Here is a 12,831-nt window from a genome sequence, read left to right as displayed (position 1 = left end):
ACCATCGGTACTCTGCATGGAGCTCTATATGATGTCCAGTGGCAGCTCTCTCTCGGTTAAATGTCGAAGGCCTGTCGGAACAATCCGGTCTTACAGGCCCTGCGGAATGTAGACAAATCCCGCAGGGCCCTTATGGCCTCCGGGAGAGTGTTCCAGAGTTCTGGCACTGCCACCGAGAAGGCCCCGACTTGTGTCGTATGCAACCTGGCTTGTTTTGGTCCAGGGATGGACAATAGATTTTTCATCCCTGAACGCAGTGCTCTCTGGGGAATATGCGGAGAAAGGCGGTCCCGCAGATACAGGTCCCTGACCATAAAGGGCTTTAAAGGTCAACACCAACACCTTGAAACGAACTCGGAACACAACAGGAAGCCAGTGCAGCTCTTTCAGCACCGGCTGAATGTGCTCCCATCAAGGGAGTCTCATTAACAACCGCGCTGCAGCGTTCTGCACTAGCTGTAGTCTCCGGGTTAGCGTCAAGGGTAGCCCCATGTAGAGAGCGTTACAGTGATCTATTCTTGAGGTGACCATAGCATGGATCACCATTGTTAAGTCGTTGTGCTCCAGGAACGGGGCCAGCTGCCATGCCCGCTGAAGGTGGAAAAAGGCGGATCTAACTGTGGCCGCTACCTGGGCCTCCATTGTAAGGGAGGACTCAAGGAGCATGCTTAAGCTCCTGACCTTAGGGGCTGGTATTAATGGCACCCCGTCAAGAGCCGGAAGATGAACCCCTCCCCCCCGGACCACCCCGGCTCAGATAGAGAACCTCCGTCTTCGTCGGATTCAATTTCAGTCGACTCAACCTGAGCCACGAAGCCACGGCTTGAAGGGCCAGGTCTAGATTTTTCGGGGTACATTCGGACTGGCCGCCCATCAATAGATAGAGCTGGGTGTCATCTGCATATTGATGACAACCCAGTCCATACCTCCTGACAATCTGGGCAAGGGGGCGCATATAGATATTAAATAGCATCGGGGATAGGACTGTTCGCTGTGGCACCCCAAAACTGAGAGAGTGCCTCTGGGATGCTTCCTCTCCTATCACCACCCTTTGTCCCCGATCTTGGAGAAAGGATGTCAACCACTGTAAGGCGGACCCCTGAATCCCCACATCAGCAAGGCGGCTAGTCAGTAGCTGATGGTCAACCGTATCAAAAGCAGCTGACAGATCTAATAACAACAGCACCGCTGAGCCGCCCCGATCCAGATGTCGCATGAGGTCATCTATGAGAGCGACCAGAACCGTCTCCATCCTGTGACCGGGAAAGCCGGACTGGAATGGATCCAGTGCGGAAGTGTCCTCCAAGAATCCCTGTAGCTGAGTTGCCACTGCCCGCTCTATAACCTTACCCAAAAAGGGAAGGTTTGATATCGACCGATAACTTGCCAATATGGCTGGATCTGCAGATGGTTTTTTTTCAAAAATCACACTCAATTCTATATTTATTGGCTTTGCTCATACTGAAATAATTGTTAGTCTTTAAGGTGCCACATGACTTTGAGTTGAACATGATACTACTGCAAAATGGATTATGTCTGATCTTATATGCTGTTTGCATCCATGGGGACCTGATGATTATGGTGTGGCATATGAAACTTATTCTTCTATTCAAATTATTTTCTCCACTTTTGGAAGACCACCAAGAAACTGGGCCTTTCCATCTACAGTAAAGCAGCAAAAATTAGAATGGTACAAGGATGATGACACAAGCAGCAATGGCAAAGCAAGTCACTACTGTGTGCCAGATTTGGCAATATTTAGAGTACCGCTGTGTAATTGAAAGTATGATGGAACAATTTACAAAGACTTGATTTCTTTGTCTTAAGTTGCCAAGTCAGAAAAAAGTTCAGAACTATGTCATTGTTGGCTATGTGTCAGAAGAATTACAACCTCCACATGGCAAAATTATAGCTGCACCTGAAGTCTAGTCTTGTAAGGACAGGAAATGCAAAGGTTCACACATGATAACTGCAGAAGAATGAAACAACATGAAGCCCATTTTCCACAATGTAGTTTAGATTATTGCAGATTGGGAAAAGGCATAATTGGAAACATTAAGTGAAGAACAATTGGTGGAAATGTGTTCATGGAACATGATTTAAGTGCACATTTCTGAATTACAGAAATTGCTAAAAGGAAGAAATGCACATTATGACAAAGCATTGAAGTCCTGCAGTGAAACAGCATAGCTATTTGAGGCAGGATTTAGTAGATCAATATATCTTCATTAATTTAGGAGAGGATATTCAGAAAACTGCTATAAGGACTCAGAACAAAAGACCAAACATGCAGCTGATAATGGCAAGGTATATTTTATACATAAATTCTTAAAAGGAAGAGTTGCACAAACTGGCTAAGGTATGCACTGGTTTAATGCCTTTATCTTAATATTCACTTATGTAAATGAATTTAGAACACTTCTACCCTGCCTTTCCCCAAATGGCTCAAGTCAGTTTACAAAAATGCTTAAACAATGGTTCAGTAATCAGATTACCTAGCTATCTCATTCAAATTACAGGTTTGCCTAGAATTTAAAAAGTCTGATAGGAAACTTTCAAGACATTGTACAAGTATAGTTAGAGTAACTGGCAGTTATGGACCAGTAATACTCTAAGCATACTATTTAAACATGGTTTGCTACAATACTGCATGAAGTGTTAAGTCTCAAACTCTAAAATCAGCAGGGGGAACAAAAACCAGGGTTTTTTTTAAATGCAGACTTTTAAACAAATCCGTTATCTTGTCACTCCAGCATGATGTAGAAGTTTAGGCTGGACTAGGATCTGGGAGACCCAGATTCAAATCCCCACTCTGCCACAGAAACTTGCTGGGTGACCTTGGGCTAGTCATATATTCTTTCAGCCTAACCTACCTCACAGGGCTGTTGCAGTGATAACTTGGAAAATGGGGGAATGCTGTAAGTCACTTTAGATCCCCACTAAAGATTAAAAAATGAAATAAAGGCGTTTGAAATTAGAACTGAAGGGAACACAAATGTTAATTTACATATTTGCCTCAAGTCACATTTGTTTCAACTGCATGTTGTAGTTGTTATTTATCAGATTTGACTGATTTTGCCATCCCAGCCAAAGCCAGGCTCTGAGCAATGTACATCAGATAAAAAACAATATATAGATTAAAACAGTTGGTTTTAAAACAATAAAAATTCCAAACCCTGATGGCATCATGCTAATTGTGTTCATTTTCCCAGAGTGTAGGAGCATGGGGGGAAGGAGGGAGGAAACTTCTGGAAGGGGGTGGACAGAAAGGAGTGCACCAACTGTTGCTGCCCTCACTGAAAAGCCTGGCAGAACATCTCTACTTTACAGGCCCTGAGGAATTGCAGGAGATCCCACAGGGCCCAGATGTCATCTGGCAGAGAGTTCCACCAGGTAGGAGCCAGGACTGAAAAAGTCTTAAAGCTTTTTTCTTTCTGAATAGAAGAAAAATGCCATGGAGAAAAGTATAATTTATCGAGACTAACATTATAAATGATAAAATAGGTCAAGAATTTATTACTGTGGCAAACTCTGAATTACATGAATGTTAAACAGCATGTGCACGTTCCATTTAATGATCATACACTGGTTTTTCCAGTAATTATCACCCTTGTTTTGAGAAAATCCTTGGCCAACAATTCCGGACACCTGACTCTGTACTGAATTGGAACTCTCATCTTTAAGTGATCTTGCTTCATGTTCTCGAACACAGGCATACAAAAAATCCCATAACTTCATAGCAGTTTTTCTAAGGCTTTTTGACCAGAGATTCTGGATGAAATATTACTGAATTACTAGCCAATTTTTTTTTTTGTTATAGCAGTCAATTAGCAAACTAGGAATTTCAAAATTTGGGTTGTTTTCTTGTTGACATCAACAGTCTTGATTTGAATCAATTCAACCTACAAACCATATATAAAGATCAGCTCCAAGTCCGGATGTGAAACACTGCAAGAAACAAGCTTGCAAATAATGGTTATGCATTACCTGCTTCTCTAGCCACGCAAGCTTTATTGGTGTCTCCTAATACAACCTCCAGGGCAGGGCTTAACTGAACAAATAACACTATGATTTCACTAAGTTCTGTATCTTCAACAAGGCTAATAAAACCTTGCGAACTATAGCTGAACATTTTATCTCCACTAGACTCTTCATGTCCATTGTGTGCACAAGAGTGAAGAAGTAGACTACACAGCAGTCACAAGTTTCTCTTTTTTTTTTGTCTCTGTTTGAAAGAAACCACAACTGGATACATACAATGTGGCACAATAAATAATCTCGTTCCCTAAATGTGAAGGACATCAGCAAGCATGTATCCAGCCCATCCATCTTGTTTTGGGAAAAGAGTAAAAGTTGTCATTTCCTACCACTTCTGCTAACAGATCTGAAGTGCAAATATACCAAAAAGAGCTTTAAGTCATGATTCATAAACACAGTAAAAAGTTTTCCCATTGGTACCTGACCTCTCTAAACATTTAAGATTCTTCCTCCTTTAACTTTTTTAGGGCATTCATCTACTGTTTATTGCAAACACACCCACCCACACACAAAAAGGACAGAAAGATTAAAAATATTTACAGTGACATCCTAAGCAGAGTGACACCCTTTTTAAAGTCTTCACTGGATTCAGAAGGGTACAACTTTGCTTAAGAAAGCACTGTTAAACGCCAAAAGCCAAGAAAATGCAAAACTGTCCCCATTGGTCAGAAAAATCAAGACCTTCTATCTGTACTGCTATACAAAAGCAGCAAAAGGAACAGGAGTCTCTACAACCAGTTCCGTGGACTTTGTTACATTTCAGCGATTAAGTGAAATTCTGATCAGGGGTCCCTATCCAGTTTTGTCCTACCAAATAGTAACTATTGGTTTTAAGGTTTTAAACTGCCCTAAGTCAAAAACAGAATCTGCAACATTCAGCCCAAATGTATTGTCTGGTTAATTATTCAAATGTGGTAACTGCTCAGTAATTTATATATTAAAGAAACAGGAGAATGGGGAAAATAATCTAATCTTCAGGGACTGCAGCTGAAATGCTTAAACCTCGCTGAAGTTATGGATCTTAGTAAAACATAAACAGTGCCAAGACTGTAACCCTGAACTAACTCTAGTAAGCCAGATAGTCCCAGAGTTCTTAAAAACAACAGTCAAATTAATTTCCTGTGGCCTTACTTAATCATATTAGTAAGTGAGCAAATACTACACTACAGTAGAATAAAAGTATTGCCTTAACAGCTGCAGTTCATTCCTGTGTATTAGCTTGAGTTAAAAAATATGAGTGGTGTTTGTACAATAACCAGCATCTTTTAATTCTCAACAAAAACACCTGGGACACATTGTACACTCAGAAGTTCATTGCAAACTAATTTTGGGAACTGGTACAGTTGAGGCAGATAAGTCATACAGGAAGTCTCAAATTTATTAACATTTCTCCATCCCAATGGAACAGGCAATCGGTTGCAATTAGCCAGATCTGAGACAGCCATCCAGCATGATTTATCAAATACAGTAGCTTACAACCTAACCCCATATACAGTATGTTTGCTCAAAAAAAAAGCCCCACTGAGATGAACAGGATTACTCTCAAGCAAGTATGCTTTGGATTGCAACCATTGTGATGGCACTCAAGTTACCATCATTTTGCTTTCGATATTCACACATCACTTACAGCACTGGGATGTATATTCTGCCAACACAAAAAGTGTTTTTCTTAAAGCTCACTTCCACACTGACAGCCACTGCTTCAAAGCAACAGCAGGCAAACATCTGTAAAATATTGACCCTCCATTACTATTACTTTTCTTACAAGAACATAAATACAGCCAGCTGGATCACACTACTGTTCCATCTATAGTCCAGGAGACTGTTTTATACAACAGCCTATCAGTTGTCCCAGAGGGCCAAACAAAAAAAGACAAAGAACCTGAGGCCCTCCCCTGCTGCTGTCTCCTAGCACTGCTATTCAGAGGTTTGTTGCCTCTATAGACTGCCTTCAGTCATGAATCCTGATGGCTAGTACCATCTATGCTTGTGGAACCAGTAGAGAATTCCATAGTTTAATTACGCCTTGAGAAAAGTGCACCGTATTGTCTGTCCTGCACCTGTGTGTCATGATTTCAATGGGGGCCCCAAGTTCTAGTATTGTGAGAGAAGGAGTAATAACTTCTATTACTTTCACCACCCCATGCATAATGTTATATACCTCTATCATGTCTCCCAACTTTTCCCCTCTAAATTGAAAAATCCAAGACTTTCTAGCCTTTCCTCATAAGAAAGGTGCTCCAACACTCAATCACCAACTTTTGCAATGAAGCATAGTATTAATGGAATGTTTGAGAAGTTCTACAGTTTAAGGGCATGCAGGGCCACTGGGAGGTCCAAAAAGTTTGGCTTGTGCCCCACATTAACATAATGCAAACTTTAGAACAAGGAAGCTCATTCAAAGTCTAAAGTTTAAAAGCCATGACTTTTTAAAAAGAATAAACTGATTTAAATCACTGCTGTAAAGCATGATTTGAACAAGAACAAGACACCTTATTAATTCACAATTTCATTAAATTCATATCATTCAAATTCTGTTTGGCTCTTTCTACGCTGACACTAAGAGCCTGTGGTGCAGAGTGGTAAACTGCAGTACTGCAGTCCAAGCTCTACTAATGACCTGAGTTCAATCCAGGTGGAAGTTTGGTTCAGGCAGCTGGCTCAAGGTTGACTCAGCCTTTCCATCTTTCTGAGGTCGGTAAAATAAGCACCCAGCTTGCTGGGGGTGAAGTGTAGATGACTGGGGAAGGCAATGGCAAACCACCCCATAAAAAGTCTGCTGCGAAAATGTGATGCAATGTCACCCCAGAGTCAAAAACAATTGCTGCTTTCACAGGAGACTACCTTTACCTTTTTACATTGACACTAAATATGGACACTACACAAAATCATTTACTTGCAAAATAAGTGCCCAGAACCAGTCAGAAGCAAGAGCTTAGAGTTACTGGCAGAACAGTGTTCCTTTCTCATTACATGGAAAATATATGACCATTCTTTAATTCACTATGTTTGAATATTTATAATTACACAATATGCAATCTCACTAAGTCATTGCCTTAGAAGACATATTCACCCTCCCCCCCTTTTATGACGAATAGCAGGCTTTAGCTCTTGCTGACACAGAGAGTCATTGATTCAGGTTTAAAAGACTATGCACACTTCAAAGTGTTGTATTTAAATGCAGATATTTTCCATACCTCATTAAAAAACATGAATTACATTCAAACTTTTAAAAACTTTTAGCTGATCAGTTTTATAAACTTCAAAATGATGACCTGGTTTTAAGATGAAGTCAGATTTTTCAAAGATCCCTTCACAACTGTGAACCACCCACACTCTCTGGTGTCCAGCTCTCCCCAGGTGCTCAATATACTACAGAAAACACATGGAGAGAAAAGTGAAGTAACTGAATCCTAAACTCCCAATCCTCTCTAGAAGGTGCATAAAACGTGAGGGCAGATAAGGACATGATTCATCTTGTATGGTATTTCAGTGAAGGCAAAATAGTGGTAAGAATATCTTCTTGCTACTTCTTCCCTCCCACAACTCAGGGGAGGAGCTAGGTGCTGTTTCATTATTTGTGGGGCTTTTACAGAAACAAGAAGCTTCTGCAAATCTATCCAAGAAAGGAAGCTTCCCCTCCACTTCCAGTTCCCCACTATGCATCACTGGCAATCACAAATAATGGCTGTCTAGCCAAGGCAAAGTTTGCAGACTCTTGGTTACAATGCTTATTTTCGTGATGTTAAGGCAGAAACTACTCTTAATGTGTTATGGTCTTCCCACAGAAGAGCCAAGTTTTGTTCTGCTACACCACAATTGAGATTACTACTGAACCTTAGGCTACTTTTTAGACTACACAGTCCTTTGCTTAAATGGATATCATCTAGAAATACTTCAGTTCTTGTTTCTTGACTGGGAATCCAGAAATTACACCATTGCAAGCATAACTCCAGCAAAAACAGCCTTTTAAAAATACATGTTAAAATACACATTAAATTATCATAATTGTTAACAGCCAAAGGCCTCTGCAATGTTAACAATAATTACATTGTTAGTGGGGGCAGTAACAAACAACATACTTGGACACTGAGAATATCAGTCTCTCCTTCCCCTCTGACATCAGCAGCAAAAAAGCTGCTAATTATATCCATTCAATGCACTTTTAAAACATAATCAATTTTGGGAATATACAGACTATACAGTTCAGTCCCTAATGCATTTAGACTTGTAGAGGGGAAAGGTAACAAAACCACAGAAGAATGATTACCAAATGGATTTGAAAATAAAACAATTTTAATCTACTGTCATCTCTTACTGTTTCCCCCATCAAACACCTAGTTACTGAACACTGAATGAGCCACCAATGTTATTCAATGTGCAAAGTGTTATTTTCATGCAATCTTACAATTCATAGAATGTCAGTTCTGCCTGGCAGCATAATGACATCATTTAAACGGAGGCACACTGTTGGCAGTCAAGCAGCAGCCAATCTGAAACAGTGGGCTGTCCTAACTTTGTACCTGGATGTATAAACAAACACTTAAAAGCATGTCCAGTGCAATAGAATAAGAGATACATGTATTAGATATAGGGATACTAGACACTGGCCAGCAGACAGAGATATTAGCCCAACTGAACACAGGAAGTTTAATTAAACATCAGGATTATTAGTATTTGCTAAACTAAAGGTATCATAAGATCAATGTCAGACTGGCAAATTAACCATTAATTTACTTGAATAGCAAATAGCTTTGCACCTGCTATTAAAGAATGAATCAAGAGCTAAGATGGAATAGTTACGTTACCCAATTTCTGACCTTCCCCAATTCAAAACATAAGAGCTCAGTTGATAACGAACCTTTGCCTACCAGCCTACCTATATTACAAAGTTACACATGGTTGTATGCTTGTTCTTAGTTACTATTATGTGCTTACTGCAAGCCTGTACATTTAATCCAATACAATCCTGCTAACCTTAATTTAAGATTCCAAGAAAAGCATGGAAAATATACCAGAACATATTCAGTCTTCAGGATGTTAGGCATTTTATGATCAACCTTAATTGTGTCAGCACATCACCACCTACCCATACCACAAAGCAAAAGCCAGCTATCCACTTTTATTAAGCTAAGCATTTCCCTGTTCTTTCTACAATAGGAAGAAACAATCAAACAGAAGCCTTCAGAAAACTAACTTTTCAGACATAGACATGTGGAAGCAAACATTATCAAGAAGAGAAAGAGCAAGATTTCTAAAAATAAGCAGACAGCTGCAGCCTAGTCTGGACCACAGGAAGGGAAGGTAAAGGTGGACGGAATTGAGACTAAGACAGCCTTCCCCTAGACAGTCCATGCTGGAGCCAGCCTGCACCCATTTCATCCAAACAAAAGCCTGGTGGCAGCTCCCCTTTCTGCATTGTTTGCAAACAACAGCAAAACAGTCACAGCAGGGTCTATCTTCTTGTAGAGACACCCATGTTTGCCTGGGCTGTCAATGGCAAGAGATCAGTCCTTAGGGACTATAGGGGAGAGAAGGAGAAATGGATGCTTCTCCAGCAATGAAAGATAATGTAAAGCAAGCTTGCCTGGTATAGAAAGATAGACAACTTCTGAGTTCTGTGGCTAAATTCTGTGAAACAAAAGGACCTAGGGCTGCTAAAAGACCTAGCAGGCGAGCAAAAAGACCCATACAGCAATCGGTTCAAAAACAAACCAAGAAAATTCACTTCTGCAGGGGAAAGCAAAGTACTCTGCTTACCTCTGGTACATACTTGTTTGATCCATTGCACAGCAGCATAACAAACTCAAAAACAGTAAGAAACTGAAAAGAGACTGCACATACAGCTGAGCTGCCTCCCCTCCCCGCCCCCGCCACAGTCGTCATAGGAAAATGTATAATGCTTCGCAGCAAACAAAACACAATCCAGCCTTTTGCAGGCCTCTATACTGAAAAATAAGAGCTTGTGGAGTCAGTGTGACACAGAACCAAGACGGGGATGTTTTCTGGTATACTGCCCCACATAACAAGACTAAAGGGTTGCCTGAAGCTGTCAGGGAACCTGTCATATAATGGGTAAGCACATTGCCCTGGTGTACACTCCCCCCACAGAGAACGTTTTGGAAAGGGCTTAATAAAGCCCCATTATACACTGTCAACCCACATACCTTGAGCAAATACGTACTGCATACTATGTTTACATTCTGAAAAGCAAAGTGACTAGAACAGCTCTCTCCTCCCAGCAGCATCCACTGTCAGCATTAAAGCCTTGTGCTAACTCCCCCCCCCCCAAAAAAAACCCTAAACCACTGAATAGAAGTGACTGCACACTACTCACCTCCACCGCCCCATTACCCTCTCTATCCTCCCCTCTTGCCTGACCAATTAAACAAGCAGCAGTGAGGCTAACACAGAGTGTTTATCTGCATGCAGACTGAGGCTTGAGTCCAAAGCTAGACTCAGTCCCACAAGTATCTTCAGTATCAACACCTGCCCTAAAACAACGCAGCAACTGTACATGTACAGAGTGTTTCCATGCACGTAGCTACAAACCAACCCCAACTGCCTACAAATGACAGAGAAGGCCTTTCGAAACTAAAGTAACTGGCTAAACAGCCCCTGTGCACTAACAACTGTGAACAGCCATTGTTCAAGCAAACAAAATCCTGCTCCTATTGCAAATCCTGGTCTAAACAGCTATGAATTTTTTTTCCACAAATGGGAGGTTTTGTTTTTCTTTCACTGAAGTCAGTGTTTTAAAATCGTGGATTTGCCCCCTCCTTTTACCAGGTTTTTTTTAATTCTTTCAGAGGGATGTGAGATTAGCAGTGCAATCCTAAAGAATTATTACAGTCTAAGCCTATTCATTTCAATGGGCTTAGACGGGACTAACTCTCTTTAGGATTGCACTGTTAGCGATGCAGAACTCAGACTCACCGCCCCCCCCCATCCCCAAACCATGAATAAAGCCAGTCATAAACCAAACAGTGAATGAGAAAGGCTTTAGCCTGGGCAACGTGTGTGTGTGTGTGTGTGTGTTGGTTAACCTTTAAGGTACCATAAGGCTCTCTGCTCTAACAAACACGGTCAGCCTTCTGCCAGAAACAATGAACAAAACTGCTGCCCAAACTGCAGGAAAACAATACACAAAAGATGCTAATGAATAGGGAGAACAGAAAAATATTTTAGAATCTTCCCTCCATTTCCTCAAGGCACAGAAACATCATCTTTTATATGAGGTCCAGAGGAGGAGGTGGTAAAAAGAGGCAGAAACGGTTGAGATTGCTGCAAGCCATCCCAAGGATAAAAACCAATATCCTTAAGTATTACTGGGGGAGGGGAAAAAGGAGAGAAACAATGTCCCAAGGTTTTAAAAACAGGACTATAAGTAAAAGACACTTATTTACTTAGGGGCAATTGGCATCCTCCTTTTCACTTGGAGGAGGGCAAATTATAATTAAGAAAGTACTTAATACTAATAAAAATAGTAATAACATACCTAGTAACAATAACAACTGTAAAAAGTAACATAGCAGGTTACTGGGACTATAAGTAAAAGACACTTGTTTACTTAGGGGCAATTGGCACCCTCCTTTTCACCTGGAAGAGGTGAATTAAGTACCTAACTTAATACTAATGGAAAAATAGTAACAGCACACCAAATAAAGATAAAACCGTAAAAAGTAACACAGCAGGTTATTGGGAAAGGGGAAAAAAGAAAAAGAACCAACGAAAATAACTAAAAGACTGGGGGGGGGGGGGGGTGTCAGAACTCCAACGGGGAGAAAAAACCTGTGAAACAACAATCTTATCCAAACTTCTTCATCTCCATCACTCTATGAAAGCCAAGGGGAGGGTAAGACCCACCACAACCCCCTTTTCCAGGACACTCCCTCAAACACTGAAGTGGTCTCAGAGAGCACAGAGGAGGTCTGAGGAGGGGGAAATGGGGGGGGGGGGTCGAATACGTACTGTGGTGCGAGGGGGGGCTGCGGCGGCGAGGAGCCAGAGCTTTTTCCTCACACACGAAACGGCGGCGGAGGGGGGCGTCGTCGTCTCCTCACTGGGGGCGACCAGGACCCTCGCCAAAGAAGTGCCGCGGGGGGGGGTCATAGAGAACGCCAAGCGCTGTTGCTTCGACTGCCGCCGTCGCCACAGAGGCGGTCTCCCCCCCGAGCCTCGGGGGCCCCCAGCGACGGACTCATCGTGCTCGTCGGCTTCTGAGTCGTCGTTATAGCCGCGCCGTCCTTATTGTTATCCGCACACTGCTTATTTTGCGTTTCTGGCTCGTTTTCTCCCCCCCCTCCCCCTCCTCTTGGCTTTGTTTGGATTTTTAAGCCCCCCCTCCCGGTTGGCTTTTCCTCCGCCCCCTTTCTCTCGCGCTTTCCCTCGCGCACGCGCGCTCCAGGCGAGGCCGGCCGTTAAACCGTCTTTGGAACGTCGCCGGCAGCCAATCGGGGAGAGGCTATCCATCGGCGGCGGCCAATCCGAGAGGCAATCGCCGCCCGCTTTCCCCTCCCTTGCGCCTTGTTCTGCCTGGTGAAAGAAAGGGAGGCGCGTAACTGACCGAGTGGCCGGTTAGAAGTGCGATTGGTCGGACGCTTTTGGCTCTTTCGTTGCAGCCGGCTGCAAATATTCGCGCACTCTCCCGCTGGGAATGGAAGAGCTTCGAGGTGTCCGCGGTACTAGGGGCCGCCGACGGCGTGTCCCAAGTTCAGAAGCAGTTGGTTTCTGAGTGCCATAGCTGCCCTGCAGTGGAGCCTCCGTGTTCAGAAGCAGTCTACCTCAGGGGTG

The 12,831-nt window shown here is 42.5% G+C and overlaps 1 protein-coding gene across 2 annotated transcripts in view; it reads right to left on the bottom strand.

The window, feature by feature from the left end:
* Positions 1–12,382, bottom strand: part of YPEL1 (yippee like 1) — a 45,666-nt gene extending 33,284 nt beyond the window's left edge. The window contains exon 1 of one of the 2 annotated variants that reach the window (XM_060249010.1): positions 12,010–12,382. The gene's annotated coding sequence lies outside the window, so the exon portion shown is untranslated. Of the gene's footprint in view, positions 1–9,798; positions 9,863–12,009 lie in introns of those variants that run through there. The other variant, XM_060249011.1, reaches the window with a different exon arrangement.
* Positions 12,383–12,831: the final 449 nt, after the last annotated feature.

Source organism: Heteronotia binoei, chromosome 11 (genome assembly GCF_032191835.1).
Source record: "Heteronotia binoei isolate CCM8104 ecotype False Entrance Well chromosome 11, APGP_CSIRO_Hbin_v1, whole genome shotgun sequence".
Classification (NCBI taxonomy): Eukaryota; Metazoa; Chordata; class Lepidosauria; order Squamata; family Gekkonidae; genus Heteronotia; species Heteronotia binoei.
This window is presented reverse-complemented; position numbering and strand designations above follow the sequence as displayed.